The sequence below is a fragment of the Mytilus galloprovincialis genome, chromosome 8 (assembly GCF_965363235.1).
Source record: "Mytilus galloprovincialis chromosome 8, xbMytGall1.hap1.1, whole genome shotgun sequence".
NCBI lineage: Eukaryota > Metazoa > Mollusca > Bivalvia > Mytilida > Mytilidae > Mytilus > Mytilus galloprovincialis.
This window is the reverse complement of record NC_134845.1, coordinates 20740976-20754514: the sequence shown is the minus strand read 5'-3', so window position 1 is coordinate 20754514 and position 13539 is coordinate 20740976.

The following is a 13539-nucleotide window of genomic DNA, read 5'->3' as shown; positions in this document are numbered from 1 at the left end:
AACTGTGCCTCACCAGAGAGACTTAGAACGAATCTGCAAAGACTGGATCTATGCATTGCATGCTAAAAGAACCCAACTTTTGGAAAACAAATGAACAATCAGTTGAGTTCTGAGCTTAAACTACAAGTGGCTGTCAGTCGTGGGAATGTAACATATAACAAGTATTATACTACTTTGTCTATATACTTAATTAATACTAAGTAATTCATAGTTAAACCATAACTAGAGCATATGTATTAATTACCCCTGTAAAAAATCTTATAGACCCAAATTCTATTGACAAACTCTACTGTTTTACTTAAAACTAATTTTTACAAGTCTCTTGTTTTATTCGTATCCCTTACCATTTTATCTTTTAACTACATATATTTAAACTTATTAAGAAACCATACTAGTCCATAAATTTAACCAATTACTAGTACAGTTTAGTAGTTCCTTTCACTTTCCGTTGTTAAGAGAATAATTATAAACAACTGATAAGATTACTTTTATCCATTTTATAATTTTAAATGTATAGTGTACATACAAGTTCCTGTTTTAACTAATTTTTAGTTTTATCCTATTCTAACTGTTAATATTATTTTAAATTTTAACCAGTAGATAAAATTTTAAACAACGCAATTTTAAAAATAAACAAAAATTTTTAAATGCGGTGACCCTGCAGATAGGGTGGACTTCCAGAAGAAGAAGAAGAAGAAGAAGACGACTCATATCCGGAAAACATATGAAGGTGAAGGTCACATATCAGATCACATATGAAGATTTGAAAGGTTACGAAAACGAGGCCTGAGCAGCGTGGTTGTGGATTTTCACAGAGAAGAAAATTTGAGAGTTTTTCAGGAATTTCACAAAGTCACACCCTATTTGCCATTCATTTAACCTTACAAAACATTTAATATACATTTATTCCAAATTACTATGTAGAATAAAGCATAATTAAGTAAACTAAAATCTTGGGTTTCTGCCCGTGCAGAACGAGATTAAATTTCCCGCCATTTGAAGGGTAAATAGTAAAATTTACAAAAGCTTCCTTAAAATAGTGTAAAGTTTAATTAATTACATTCTTAAAAGTTAATAATTTAACAAGCTATACAATTAATTAATTTTTTATTTTTATTTTTATTTTTGTTTCTCCTTGGAATAACTTTAAAAAAGCATTCTCTGCTGAATAGTTCCACCATGTAGGATTATAAACAAACCAGGTGACCTCATTTTATCTTTTATCTTCGTTCTTATTTTTTATCCTTGTATTAATACCCCCCCCCCCTTTTTCGATAATAGTTATTATCCTTGCTAGGCAAGACTATTCCCATGACTGATAGCTACATTAGAAGGAGCTTGAGGCAGATTAAAATCCAAACATCAGGTCTTCAGCAAAAATATATACCGGTTTTGCTATCTGATAGCAAAGGCTCATATATTAAACGTGAAGTTACCAACTTAGATGAGCTAAAGATAGAGTTTATAAACCAGTCTGGCTCTCGACTGAGAGATTCTATACTCTGGGTACGTAACAACCTTCACAAAAGAACCAAAAGATATAAAAATATCCACGTTTATGTATGGCTTGGAAACTGTGACATTACTGTAAAATCTGGTAGATATTTAAACCTACGCTTTCAGAATACCTCCAGTATAATCAAATACATAAAAGACAAACTTGAGGATATTATTTTAGCCATAAAAGTGTCCAGAAAGAAAAACACACCAAGAGTTACTTTGCTCGAAATCCCTCATTACTCGTTAGTGGAATACAACTCTTCTCGTAAACACCCTGAACCTCGTTCTTTTTATGAAGACGACATCAAGCTTTCAAAACAAATTGATTCTATTAATAGTGTAATCCGTCAGCTTAATACCTCAGCCTTGGATAACGCCAGATCACCACGATTTTCATTAGACTTAACCCGCCCAACCAAAGGTCACAAGGGACAAAGAGCAAAGGCTCGTAGCCATTACAATTTCAAGCACGTGTACGTGGATGGTGAACACCCCAACCCATTGCTTGCAAAACTCTGGTATCAACGCATTGGCAGACAGATGGTGTTTGACTGTTTCACAAAATCCAAAAAGCATCGCCACAGGCACAGAAAATCCAAAAACTCAAAATTTGAAAACTGAGCTGTAAAAACTGTTTTGCTGCTCATACAGATTTTTCTATTGTCAGTTGAATTAACATCATTACAACCAATAAGTTAAGGATGCAACTTTAATTTTGACTAATATCACACAATCCAACATAGTCTGAGGGAAAAAAAAAAGGGGGAATAACTTTAGTAAGGGTAGTAAAAACAGTTTTGCTGCCTAATTGCTATACAATCCAAGTGAACCTGAAACAGTTATAAATAAGGAAAAGAAGTAAAAGATTGCCTACGTCATCCCATCATATATAACAACATAATAACACCATATCTCTGACACAGCTTCATCACTATAGTTATAATTGCTTCTGCATAATATAGATAACAAGAGTTTGGTTCAGAAAATTTGGATAGTAAAAACAGTTTTGCTGTCCATTTCTATATATCAGACAAATTCAGCTTTGCATTACTATCAACATACATATTCTGAGAAAAAAAAAGAAAAAAAGGGGGAAATAACTTTTAGTAAAGGTAGTAAAAACAGTTTTGCTGCCTTATTGCTATACATTCCAAGTGAACCTGATACAGTTATAAATAAGGAAAAGAATTTAAATATTGTCTACGTCATCCCATCATATAACAACATAATAACACCATATCTCTGACACAGCTTCATCACTATAGTTATAATTGCTTCTGCATAATATAGATAACAAGAGTTTGGTTCAGAAATCTTGGATAGTAAAAACAGTTTTGCTGTCCATTTTTATAAATCAGACAAATTCAGCTTCTGCATTACTATCAACATACATTCCGCTAAGAGCATTTAACTAGATATTTTTATCATAACCCTATATTTATTCTATATTATAATCATCATATAACCTGATTCTTCAGCTTTATCATCAAGATAGTAAAAACAGTTTTGCTGTCCATAGGGATCACCCTATCTTACACATAGCTTACATACTCTGTGTCATCTGTGCACCAATTTATATATGTTCGTCAAACGTCAAGGATAGTAAATACTGTTTTGCTGCCCAAAATCTACCAAATTTCTTAGAGAAAGGAAAACAACAAAGTCAACAAATTTATCAAGTCACATTAGCTTAGGAATAGTAAAGATTGCTTTGCTGTCCAAAATTTATCCAGAGTTATTGAGAAAGAAAAGGCACTCCAGTAATAAATCTGTCAACTTATATTGGCTTCAAAATAGTAAAGACTGCTTTGCTATAAAAAAAAAAAAAAAAAAAAAACAACAACAAACAACAAATAAATTTATCCAGAGTTATTAGAGAAAGGACAGGAACTTCAGTAAAAATTGTCAAGTTCATTGGCTTCAAAATAGTAAAGACTGCTTTGCTGTCCAAAATTTTATCTAGTCTAATTGGAATAAGGAAAGGACCCTCAGTAAATAATTTTTGTCAAGATTTAATAGCTTCAGTATAGTAAAGACTGCTTTGCTGTTATCTGATCTAAAATGTCTTCTCCAAGGAGATCACACAGAGAGAAAATCTCTCCATATAGATATACACCAAGTCTAGCAGTTGCAAAACATAAAGCACGACAAAAAAACAGGGAACGTTTGCAACTATCTAGTCAATTTACTCCAAATAGATTAACTCAAGGGAAATCAACAGTGACTAATTACTCACTAAATCCAACCAAAGCAGCCCAAAAAATGATTGATGCTACTGAACAGCTCAATGTACAGGCTGAATTCAAAAGAGGGACCCTTGTTATGAAATTCTCTCCTGCTGCGTTTCTGATGTTTCACAAACATACTCTTGCTTACTATGAAAAATCAAGTAGATTAACAGCTATATCTCATTTCAAAAGGGACAAAAACAATCTCATAGTGGAAGAATCACTCAGTATTAAACCAATCACAAATGATAAGGTTGGTAGGAGACAAGTTTACAGAATCAATTTATACAAAACTGCATTCTCTGTTGAAGCAAATGGTAGAGAGATTAAGGACTTTATTAAAAATGACCTACATGAAATTTTAAGTACATTACCATCTATAGAATTTTTAAACAATATGAACACAGCCATACAAGATTCATGTAAATCTTTCTTGTCTGATCAGGACTCTAACAATTGGATACAATCAGATAACATTTCTTCCCATTCTGCAATCGTACCTACATCCAGTAGAGATGAAAATGATCCTCTCCTGACCAATTTAAACAGAACTCAAAATTTGACATCAATTGAGACAATAGTAGCAACAGATTCTACCCAATCTCACAAAAACTGTGCTAGTTGCTCTGAGAACATAATCGACTTCGAATTTATCATGTGTATCATAGACAAATATAATCATATAATATAATCAAAATGAGGATGTTAATTTGATGTATGCCTTTTTGTGCTTCTTCGTTACATTTGTTGTTTTTATAGTGATTAAGATGATAACACAATGTTGACTGCTGTACCCCTATTTTTGACATTTTACCTATTATGTCTGTTTGTTTTGTTCACGCATCGGTGACTATATAATGGAATTTGATGCGACTGTCATACAAGTGAGAGGTTTAGCTAGCTATAAAACCAGGTTCAATCCACCATTTTCTACATTTGAAAATGCCTGTACCAAGTCAGGAATATGACAGTTCTTGTCCATTCGTTTTTGATGCGTTTTGTTATTTGATTTTGCCATGTGATTATGGACTTTCCGAATTGATTTTCCTCTGAGTTCAGTATTTTTGTGATTTTACTTATCACTTGTGAAGAAAAATTCCATTTTCAATGTCAAAACATAACTTCTGATCAATACAAATCTATGAGTATTGATGAATTGGAACAATTCAAATGCACACAGTGTAATTCGTTAATAAATGACCTATCCATCTCAGAAATAGAAACAGATCCCGGAAACATGGTTCAATTTACTGGTTCCTCATGCTCTCCAGATACTTTGGTGAAAACAGTTCAGATAAACAGAAATCTTGAAAAATCTCCAAAATCAGACCCTTATTGTGGGAACTCTAAGGACATGCAACAAGACCATACAGGAAAACAAGTTCATACTGCTCAACAACAATCAACTAATATAGGACCTCTTAGAAACAACTCTTCTCCAATTTTGCAGACAGATAATAACTCAATAAAACAACCTAAACAAACTGGACTAAAGAAACAAAAGACACTGAAGCAAGATGATTTAAAATCCAAACTCGCCGTAGCAGAAGCACATATTGCCGCTCTAGAGAACACCATACTAGATAATAATAACTTAATCAGAAACATGAAACTGACTCACTATTATCGTATAAACTATGGCGGACTTATGTTATACCAAGAATGCTCTATGGAATTGAAATTCTCAACATTACTAAAACCGATATACAAAAATTAGAAGCTTTTCAGAAAAAAACTTTTAAACAAATTCTATCCTTACCACAAAGAACTGCAGATGCTGCTATCTATATCTACTCGGAGCCGAATCTATTGAGCAACTCGTACATAAAGCTGTCATTTCCCTATTTCTAAGAATATCAAAAGATCCCAACTCAATTGAGTGTAAAATTGGAATTAGACAGCTAGCTACAAAAGATGATAAATCAAATAGTTGGTATATAAATGTGGACAGAACTCTCAAATCTTATGATCTTCCATCCGCACATGAGATTATACTAAATCCTGAGAAAAATTGGAAACGATTGACTCATGAAGTTATAGACAAAACCTGGAAAAACAAATGGACCGAATCTGCTAGAAGCAAATCAACACTCAAATATATGGAAGTAAACAACTGGAACTTTAAAAAACCAAACTTCTGTTGGAGCAGTGTCAGAGATAATAAAAGAGATGTTAGCAAAGGGATAATAAAATCCAGGATACTTACAGGAACTTACAAAACCCAAAGTATTACCAACCGATTTGACGGAACAAAATCTGCAGAATGCAAATTGTGCATGGTAGGACCTGAGGATTATAAACATTTCCTAATCAACTGTGAAAGTCTGAATTGTGTGAGAAAAATTCATCAAGATAGACTAAAATCCCTACTAGAGGATAATCATATCCACTATTGCAGTATAATTGATTCTGATGAGGATCTTCTAGAATTGTTGGTTGACTGTTCTAGGAACGACCTTATAACTGTGCCTCAGCAGAGAGACTTAGAACGAATCTGCAAAGACTGGATCTATGCATTGCATGCTAAAAGAACCCAACTTTTGGAAAACAAATGAACAATCAATTGAGTTCTGAGCTTAATCTACAAGTGGCTGTCAGTCGTGGGAATGTAACATATAACAAGTATTATACTACTTTGTCTATATACTTAATTAATACTAAGTAATTCATAGTTAAACCATAACTAGAGCATATGTATTAATTACCCCTGTAAAAAATCTTATAGACCCAAATTCTATTGACAAACTCTACTGTTTTACTTAAAACTAATTTTTACAAGTCTCTTGTTTTATTAGTATCCCTTACCATTTTATCTTTTAACTACATATATTTAAACTTATTAAGAAACCATACTAGTCCATAAATTTAACCAATTACTAGTACAGATTAGTAGTTCCTTTCACTTTCCGTTGTTAAGAGAATATAAACAACTGATAAGATTACTTTTATCCATTTTATAATTTTAAATGTATAGTGTACATACAAGTTCCTGTTTTAACTAATTTTTAGTTTCATCCTATTCTAACTGTTAATATTATTTTAAATTTTAACCAGTAGATAAAATTTTAAACAACGCAATTTTAAAAATAAACAAAATTTTTAATTGCGGTGACCCTGCAGATAGGGTGGACTTCCAGAAGAAGAAGAAGAAGAAGAATCATGACCTGAAAATGCGAGATTTATTCTCAGATCTGCAGTGACATCACAACATGAAACTGACCAATCAATGATTAGCATTTAAGTTATGTAAACAATGCTGAGAGGTGATGCCAATTAGAATCCTCTAGATTTTCCATAGACTTCAATGCAAATTAATTTAATTGATATATCGACTGAGTATATCGACACCAGTTGAATATAATAATTTTACTCTTTTAATATTGTTAAAGACACTATATAATATCTCCAATGTTATTTTTATCATACTATATCCTCTGGTTAAAGAATAATCGGCAATATAAATAATCAGTTATCACCTTCAAATAGATGAAAAATCTAGAGGATTCCTATTGGCATCACCCCGCTTGTCATCTCATTAGTTTACAAAAAGGTTCCATTTTCATTTGTTTGTACATGAGAAGTATATTCATGCTATTTGTTTACAGATTTACGATTTGAAAAAAAAGCTTATCATGGTTCTACATTTAAATGGGCTTTAGGAGCCGGGGTCCTTACCTAGTGACATATCTTTATCAATGGACGTAAACTTGAAGCAACCAACATACAATCAATCAATCAATCTGTCGTATTTGAATCCTGTCGTCATTTCCGTTATGATATTCTACTGTCGGAAAGCTACAATGGTACCTAAGTGAATTTCCTTGACATGATTTTAAAATATACTACTGATGATTGTTTATTTAACTTGAAATGGGGAATATGTCAAAGAGACAATAAGCGGCCACCAAAAGAGCAGACAACAGCCAAAGGACAACAATTGGTCTGGTTATTGTCACCATGAGACCTTATTTTAATAAACGAATACATAAATAATTGTATAATATAAGTGTAGAGTATATTGTTGTCTATTAATATTCAACGGAAGATTTCTATATGACTTCGTTTTATGATATTGTTGGGTTTCTGTTTATTTGGGTATACGGCAATGTCTCCTTTTATCAAATTTGATTATGATAAATTGTTTTATATAGCTGCTTTTTTGTCAGATTTTCGGAATTCTCTGGTGTTATCCATTTGAATGCCTTAACAAATTTTCCCCATGAACCCAACTTTTTCTTTTTATAAATCTTTTATATGTATAATTATAAGCCATTTGTAAAAGTCTTATAAAATTTTATTTATTTTTTAATAGTATTTGAGAACCTTAACTAGTCAATGATAAAGCTATAATAAAATCAAGAGAGAACATATTCCCGCCAAACTTCCAATGGCTAATATCTCGAAAACAAGCACATTGACCCCAATATTTTTTTTGCTTTTTTGATTCCTCAATTTAATCCCTATCAATACATACTAGTTTTATGAAAAGTTATTTATTTGGAAACTGAGCAGCGAACATCCTTAAAGGTACAGTATATTACGATGATTAACAATTTATATATATAAAAAAAAAAAGAAGATGTGGAATGATTGCCAATGAGACACTGGCCTCTTCATAAGCAACCAAATGGCATAGAAATCAACATATATAAGTCACTGTACGGCCTTCAACAATGAGCAGAGCCCATACGGCATATCCAGCTATAAAAGGCCCCGAAATGACAAATGCAAAACGATTCAAACAAATAAACTAACGGAATAATTTATTTACAAAAAATAATAAAAACATAGATATGTAATTAACACAGCAACAAATGACAACCACTGTATTACAGGCTCCTAAATTCGAACAGGCACAAACATGTACATACAGAATATGGCGAGATCAAATATGTAAGCGGGATCCCAATCCTCCCCTAACCTGGGACAGTGGTGTAACAGTACACTATAAGAACGACCTATAAAAATGCGTTGAAAAGGGCTAAACTCATCAGATGGATACAAATAGAAATGCATCTAACAAAAACACAGAGTGGATGTGGTCAGGTACTTTTTGTGTGCTATACATTTAAGGGGTAGGCTCAGTATGCATCACTATGACGTTGGCTTGATCAGATTGGTCAGTGTAATTCGTCTCCACTACCTTCTCAACATTTAGAATAAAAGCAGACACATTGGCACGGAGTAACACTACTGTGATCAGCAATGACTCGTATATCTTTTTTAAACACGCAAGGGTATTTTTTTAAGATTAACTTTATCAGAAATTATTGTAAACAGGTTCCCTGCCCTTTTTCGCTAATTTTCCCAACTATTAATGTCAGACATACTTGTCTTTTTTTCTGTGGACTAAAGTATAGCTCAGTGTCAAAGATGTCCAACTCAGTTCGAAATATTTCTTTTGGCAAGGAGGGAGTAATGCTATACAGTATAAGTGGTCCATAAAAATGAAATGAGCGAGTTCAGATAGTTAAACCGAATATTTTCATGAGACTCGGAATATTTCAGTGACATTTGATTAACTTTTATCAATTTATAGTGATTCATATGTGTAAATTAATCCAGTAATTTTTGTAATTAAGACGTACTTGGATAATAAAAAGTGGTTGATTGTCCTGAGATAAAATTGACATACCATGTCCAATTTCAGGAAGAGCTGACGAGGAAAATTGACCATCATTTTCAGAATTCGTATTGCATTCCTCTGGGAATTTATTTCGAACATAAGAATACCAGAAATACTTGACCGGAATCGACTTCTTCTTATAATTTTCAGAAAAGACAAGCCGAGTTAATTTGAAATTAATTGGTAAACTGGGAAATCAGTTGATGAATTAACAGATTAATAAATGGTCATTTATCACATTTTCATATTTCACAGTTGTGTTTAATTTACTGTATCGTATTTTTGTATTAAATGCATACCCGCAATCGGCGAATATTGGATGCATTTATAATTAAGAAAGGTCAAATGTTCAAGATGAAACAAGATTTGGATTTTATTTCATACATGTGTGCTCTTTTAAATAGACTGTAATGTCCGTAAATATAAAAAGAAAGAATAAACTAAGGGACAATCAAAAACCATAATCAGAAGAAAGACAAAAGAAGACGAACAAATAAACTCATAAGATGGGTTTTAGAGCTTTAAAATATAATAGTTCAGAGTAGATATAAAAAAGAAGATGTGGTATGATCGTCAATGAGACAACTCTCCCCAAAAGACCAAAATGACACAGAAATTAACAACTTGAACTATAGGTCACCGTACGGCCTTCAATAATGAGCAAAGCCCATACCGCATAGTCAGCTATAGAGTTTATATACGGAGACGGAATGATATTGTTCAAACCTATAAGGAAAACGAATTTGAGTGTGTCTTCGTCATCAAAGGGAGAATGCAGGGTTCAAAAAAGATAATACCGCTGAAGGTAGCGAGACTAAAATTTTTGATTTTCAGCGATAAAATGTTTTGTTTTTTTTTCGAACAGACCTTTATACCTCCTAAATTCATTATGTTGTAAGTTAAATTTTTTTAAAGATAAACGTCAAAGTTTCGATAAATACAAATATACAAAATGCACTTTTTCACCCAAAGACACATATTGCAGCACGATTTATATGTGCAAGTGTCCAAAGCTATGTGGAATTCTTTAATTAGAATTCATGAAATTAATAACCCGGAAAGATACTTGCATTATCATGTTTGCTTACTGGGAACAGATGTTTATTCATACAGTTTAAAGTAATCTCTTGCACAGAGAAAGAGCTGAGCACTTGTTTGTGATTGAAAGTTTGACTTTTATGTTTAAACCATTGTCGAACTGAAAATACATTAGTGCTATAAGAATGCAAATACTGCAAATGATGCGAACTATAGGTCTTGTATGCAAATAAATTGTGAGAATTACAGAGGAAGGAAAGATCTCACATTACATATGTAAGGTTGTGTTAGGTGCGTTAATTTGTAACTGAAACCATCTGCTCTATAGATTAAATAATGAAGAGATACTGCTTTTCTATGTGGACTTAGCAGATGCAAGCAGCAATGACAGAAAACGTTTCGTCATGATTAATTAAATTAGATAGTTTATGTTATAAGAAATGTTCAAAATTATCATTTATTTGTTATGCCATTGTTTTACATGCAGAAAGGATGTCCGGTGTCAGGAATAACCACTTTCTATCCCAAGTGTTTATCATCAGACAACAACTAATTAAATATACTGATGCTTATACAGTTTCCTCATATGTCTGATACAAATTGGTCCTTCTCTCCAGGGATTTTATGCATTATTTTGAAATTTCAAAATCGAAAAAGTAAAACTATAAGAACTGCTTCTGAAAACAATCCACGTCTGTTTTTTTTCCAACTGAGCTTGACTTGACACTGCGTCGGTAAACTAGCGTCAAAACGAAATGTTGTAAAGATTCGATCACACTGGATTGGCTGTCTAACTGTTTTGAAATTTTGAAATGCATTCGTATTCAAATAATTATGTTTATTTCTATAAATTTACATGAAATTTACCACAAATATATCGATAAAAAAGAATTGTTGCTTAAAGAACCCTTTTTTTTTTTTAAATCATAATTAAAAAGACATCAAACATGTTAAAAAGAAAGTCAAATTTGTTATAACATGGCAATGAAATGAAACATATAAATACGTATAGTCCTGTATCTAAACTAGAACCTGTTACCATTAACGATGGTTGTGTGGTCGCTTCACATATTTAAATCATCATCTATATAGACATATTTTTGCAATTAAAAATAATCAGCAGAAAAATTTGAATCATCATTACTCCTTGGTATTCAAATCTGGGAACCATTTAATTTTATATCCTCTTAAAAATTCGTGCGGTCCATAATCTTTAATACTTTTTATAGTCTATTTTAATAAATGCGTAAAATTATAATGAAGTTTTGTATCCTCTTCGATCAAATATTTACGTTTTACCCTAAAACTTCAAACGAATAACTGTCAGAATAAATCTGGATATTGATGGTATCTGTCGGTTTATAATCTTTTTTGACAAGATTTTGTCAACCGTATTAAATAGTATGATCAGAAACTATAAATTATGACAGTTTTACAGCCAGCATCTGGCTAAAGACTATTTACACATTATCATTTTCCAAAAGGTCTCGACAGGGAACTGGTCATCTTTTTTTAATAGCGTAAAATTTCTCCTATTCTTTGTGGACATAAATTGTTATTTGTATGGAGAGTTGTCTCATTGGCACTCACACCACATCTTCCTATATTTATAGATTATTAGAGACATTTCTGTTTGCTTTTCCCAATTCTGTAAACTTAACTCGGGAATGAGTCGGGATTAAGTGGGGTATAAGTATAATGTATTCAAATCTTGCCTGAACGTATAATATGCAGAAAGTTGTTTATACATGCAGTTCCATTGCATTGACATTTTTTTTTTTAAAGTATTGTTATCGTTACTTTTCGTGAAAGTCAAACCATAACTCTTTGACTATATGATATGCAAAAATTTTAAAACACACCTTAGACATATATAATTTTGTCAAGATATATATACAGGGAGAATTTGACAACAGGGATCGCCAGAAATGTTAGACAGTACAACATACTATATACATGCACAAACCACTTACACCGAATTTCTGTGAAAACATGGACGTACAAACAATTTTCCCCTAGTGTATATGTTCTCTAGCTCATTTTCGGAGAAGACGTATTCATCTTCTACAATTTAAAATGTAATGGTTGCCTGCATGCAGTTTTGATATAAAACGACTATATATATTGGGAAAACGTGTTGCCAAAAGTAACAAAAACATTCTAGGATTTAAATTGTAGAAATTAAATTATTCATTTAAAATTCAATCCAAATACTTCGTGATAATAATCCATGAACGGTCACTTATTCATAGTTATATTTTAACGATCAATAACTGTCGTACATACAGACATTGACAATGAGAATCGGTTAAAGAAAATATAATGAAAACGAATATATATTTACGACAAAAGAGTGGTTTTCGGCTTTCCACTTGTGAACTTTTTTATATCTATGTATAGCAACATTCCAGCAGCGCCTGTATACGAAAATATAGCTCCCAGTTGATACGTTATTTCAGAGCTTGTACTTCATATGATGATTTCTTTTATAGAGAGTTGCTGCTCAGAAGGAAGCTATTAAACCAAGAGTTCCAGTGGTGAAGTTGAAATCATTCCTTCTTAAATTTTACGAACGTCATATGGTCCAAGTGTATAGTTACTACAATATCGTCCCTTTTCTCGATTGTGACTGACCTACCGAATTAGACTTTTTACCGGCTTTTTACTAACATGAGCAACATGACGGATGCCACATGTGAATAATATACGATCTGCTTACTCATTAGGGGCTCCTGCGAGCATCCCCAGTTTTAGTGGGGTCGTGTTGCTCAGTCTTTAGTTTTATATGTTGTGTTTTGTGTATACAATATTTTGTCTATTGATCTTTTTTTTTTTTTTTTAAGCCATGGCGTTGTGATCGCCACGAATCAACCTATGCAGCCAGATAATAAAAACGTGTTAATTTAAAAGAGAAGAATTTTCCAATTATATTTATCAGTAAATAAATGATCATTCCTGTGAGTTTAGCATTCTAGTATAGTTTCAGCGAAGATTTTTTGCTATGTTGCTGGTCGATTATCTCTGGAACATGGATGTGGTTATTATCAGGATCGTATACTTAATTATTTTCAATGTGTATGATACAACATACTATTATACATGACTCTTTATAGCCATCTTCCCTTGCCAAGGGTTACGATCCAATGC